Genomic DNA, 4,134 nt, shown 5'->3' on the forward strand with positions numbered 1-4,134 from the left:
ATTCCTGAGAGAAGAATCATCTAGCTGTATCCACAATAAAGGGATACAGAAGTATGCTTTCGGCAGTCTTCAGGAATAGAGGATTAGATCTGGCAGATAACAAGGATCTCCACGATCTCATAAGGTCCTTTGAGACTTCAAAGTCTAAGGAACCGGTCCCCCTCCTAAACTGGAACCTAGACGTGGTACTCAAGTTCCTGACATCCGAAAGGTTCGAACCTCCTCATCTGGCGTCGTTTTGAGACATCACTAGGAAATGCTTATTCCTATTATCTTTAGCTACGGCAAAGAGAATTAGTGAATTACATGCTCTGCAGGATAAAGTAGGATTCAAGGGAGACTCAGCTATTTGCTCGTTTAAAACCCTGTTTTTGTACATGAACTTTCCTGTCAGACATATACTTAGCTTACGTCTCTGACGTCACGACAGAATTCAAAACTCGCGGCAAACGCGACAGGTAGGTCAGGTGATCTACCTTACCCTCCCGCCGCTTGGGAAGCGGGTGTAAGAACCAACATACCTTCTTGCCAGATTTTTTCTGTCGTCGGTGTCGACCACACCTGTTGTCGGTACCTCTTGACAGTTGGATTCTTTTCTCGTTTTGCCCTGGATTGTTTCTACGGACTTTTGGTGAAGTCCCCGCTCTTTTGGCCTGGCATTCGCGATTTGTGGACAGTTATTTGACTTTTCTTTGGATTTTCTTTGGATCATGATGTCTGATGTTGATACTAAGTAAACTGCTATGTTTAGAGTTTGTTGTATGACTGAGTGTAAGGTGAGGCTACCGAAAGCTGCGGTAGACCCTCACACAGTATGTTTGAAGTGTAGAGGGAATGAATGCACCTTTAATAATCCTTGTAATGAATGTGAAAAGCTGAATGAGGATGAATGGAAGTCTTTGATCTCCTACTTGAGGAAGCTTGAAAAGGATAAAGTTAGGAAAGCTTCTTCTAGGAGCAGTAGTAGATCTCGTATTAGCGAGTTGGATATAGATAATCTTATTTTTAGAAGTAGCTCCTTTGTCAGTTTCAGTCCTGCTCCCTGCACCGAAGCCGAAGATGCGCCTTCGGAAGTGGCCTCCATGAAAGCCACCATTCGCAGTATGGAGATGAAAATTAAACATTTAGAAGGTAAGAGTGATTCCAATAGTGATTTGTGCAGTGAACCCAGTGCAGTGGAGGGTGCGTCTGATCGGCTCCCTAATGCTTCCAGGCCTAGACCTCTTCCAGACTCCCAGTCCCAGTGGAGGAGGAAAAGTCGAAAGCCGCAGGAAGGTTAGGGAGCATTCCCACCGGTCAGGCGTCCCCTCGGTAGCTCCTGTTGATCGTTCCAGGCTACATTGGATCGCTCAAGAGAGAAATATTGCGCCAATGCTTCTCGTCTTCGCCTTCGCCTTCTCCTAAACGAGGATAGAGCTCTTCGGAAGCCTCGCGCCCTTCGAAGAGAGCCTAGAACGCTCCCTGCGCCCGTCCATCCAGCCTGAAGTTTTTTCGGAAGAGCCTGAGGTGGAAGCGAAGAAACGTAAGAGATCTCTGGAGTATCGTTCCCCAGAGCAGAGATTGAGCCTCGTCACCTGTTCAAGAGTTTTGTGAATTCTCCTGCAAGGGTGTTGGCTAACCTTCAGGCGCAGATTTCAGCTCTGGCTGGCTCTCTTTGCGTTGTCGTCTCGTCGTAGGAAGGAGCGTCTCGCTTCCTGTAAAGAAGTCCAGGCTGCCCCTCTCCTGACTCTCGCTATTCGACGGAAGCGGCCCGCTCACCTGTGCGTTCGGATTCTCGCAGGAGACTTTCTGCTTCGGACAAGATCCCATCTGCGTCCAGCGCCATTCGCCTGACAGACAGGATGTCTTTGTTTCTCCTTCGGACAAGGAGCAGACTGCTCGTAGGAGATCTTCGCCCTACAGACGCTCTTCTCGAGACAGGGTCCGCTCCCCTTGATAGGCACCAAGAGCCTAGTAGGCGCTACTCGCCTCGTAGCCGCTCCTCGTCTCGCCTCCACTCTCCTGTTGACAAGCGCCCTAAATCGGACAGGCGCTCTTCGCTGGACAGGCGTCAAGAGCTTGTTAGGCGCGTTTCTCCTGGCAGGCGCTCTTCTCCTGACTTTCACTCTCCTCGAGTCAGGCGCCGAGATCCTAGCAGGCGCTTCTCCCCTTGTAGGCGCTCACCTAGTAGGCGCTCGTCGCCAGAGATCCTCTCTCCTCGGTTCAGGCGCCAAGAGCCTGGTAGCCGCTTCTCGTATGGCAGGCGCTGTTCGCCTGGTAGCCGCTCTCCTTTGGATAGGCGCCAAGAGCCTGATAGAAGTTTTTCTTCAAACAGGCGCTCTGCTCCTGACAGCCGCCTTACTCCTGTTAGGCTCCAAGAATCTGGAAAACGCTCTCCTCCAGACAAGAAGGATTTTGCAAGTAGGCAAGTTTCTGAAGCTTTGTCTCCAAGACGTAAACGTCTTACTTCCTCTAGAGACTTTTATAAGGATAGTCGCGCCTCTAAGGATCATGAGGGTTCTTCAGCTCAGGAAGAACAGGATCCCTCAGAAGAAGAAGGACCAAAAGACTCCTCTGTTTCCTCCTATAAGAGGTTAACAGATTTGCTCCTGCAAGAGTTCGGAGATATCCTTTCTCCTGTGGCTCCTCCTCCTCCTCTTTCTTTATTCTCCACTTCGAAGGTTTCGTCTTGTGTAAGGATGAAACCTACTGTTTCCATGAAGAAGGCGCTTAGAGGTTTTGGGGAATGGCTCCTTTCTAAGGAAGAGAAAGGGGAAGACTGTTTTTTCTTTCCTCCGTCTAAACTGACTGGCAGATTGGGATTCTGGTACGAATCGGCGAACCTTTAGGCCTCGCTCTCCCTTCGTCTGCGGACTCGGACTTCTCTTCATTGGTGGATTCTGCTCGTCGATCCGCCCTCCTGTCCGCCAAGACTACGTGGGGGATGAACGAACTTGACCACCTACTGAAGGGAATGTTCCGAGTCATGGAAGTTTTCAACTTCCTTGATTGGTCTTTAAGAGTTCTGGCTAATAAGACCCCGAGACCCCGGATTCACTGTCTCCTGAAGATCTTAACTGCGTCCTCACTTGCATGGACAAGGCAGTGAGAGACGGCTCGAGTGAAGTCTCCTCACTGTTTTGGAGCTGAGTTATTAAGAAGCGGTCAGTCTACTGTTCTTTTCTAACTAATGGCAGTTTCACATGCACAAGGGCCTCTCTTATGTATGCTCAACTCTCTCCTCTTCTGTCCCCAAGAAAATTATTCAGGATGTCTCGAGTGCCCTTTCAGCTAAGGCTACTCAGGACATGTTAGCCCAGGCGGCCAGGAAACCTCGCTCTTCTTCCAACCCAAGGCCAAGAAGGAGCTCCTCTGAGGCAGGAGCCCTTTCGAGGAGGACCTCTGTCAGAGGTTCTTCAACCAGAGGAACTAGACCTTTTAAGAGAGGTAAAACCTTCTCTAGGTCAGTCAGAGGGAAGAAATAGCGATCAAGGACTCCAGACATCAGTGGGTGCCAGACTACTGAAATTTCCCGACGTCTGGGCCCACAAAGGGGCAGACATTGGTCCCTATCGATTGTCAGCAAAGGATACCTCATTCCCTTCTCGTCAAGACCACCATTGACGACAACTCCAAGGGAGTTGGTGGCCAAGTACAATGACCCCATCATGAATCAAGCCCTTTCTCATTTAGTAGATCTCATGCTAGAGAAGGAGGCTATAGAACTAGTGAAAGATCCCCGCTCTGTGGGTTTTTACAACAGACTATTCCTAGTTCCGAAGAACTCAGGAGGATGGAGACTCGGTTTTGGATGTAAGCGCCTGAACGTCTTTGTGGAAAGAGGAAGTTCGCCATGGAGACAACTTCCCTCAAGTGTTACGGCTCTTCGTCCAGGGGACTGGATGGTGTCTCTAGACCTTCAGGACGCTTACTTTCATGTGCCGATCCATCCTTCTTCACGGAAGTATCTACGATTCATGATGGAGGAAACATCTTCCAATTCAAGGCCTTGTGCTTCGGCCTGTCGACTGCACCAAGTTTTCACGGGGTTAATGAAAAACTTGGCGCAGTGGCTACATTTGGAGGGAGTGAGGGTGTCGCTTTATCTCGACGACTGGCTAATCAGAGCAGAGTCTCAAGAAAGATGTCTGGAGG

This window comes from Macrobrachium nipponense, chromosome 28 (assembly GCF_015104395.2).
Source record: "Macrobrachium nipponense isolate FS-2020 chromosome 28, ASM1510439v2, whole genome shotgun sequence".
NCBI lineage: Eukaryota > Metazoa > Arthropoda > Malacostraca > Decapoda > Palaemonidae > Macrobrachium > Macrobrachium nipponense.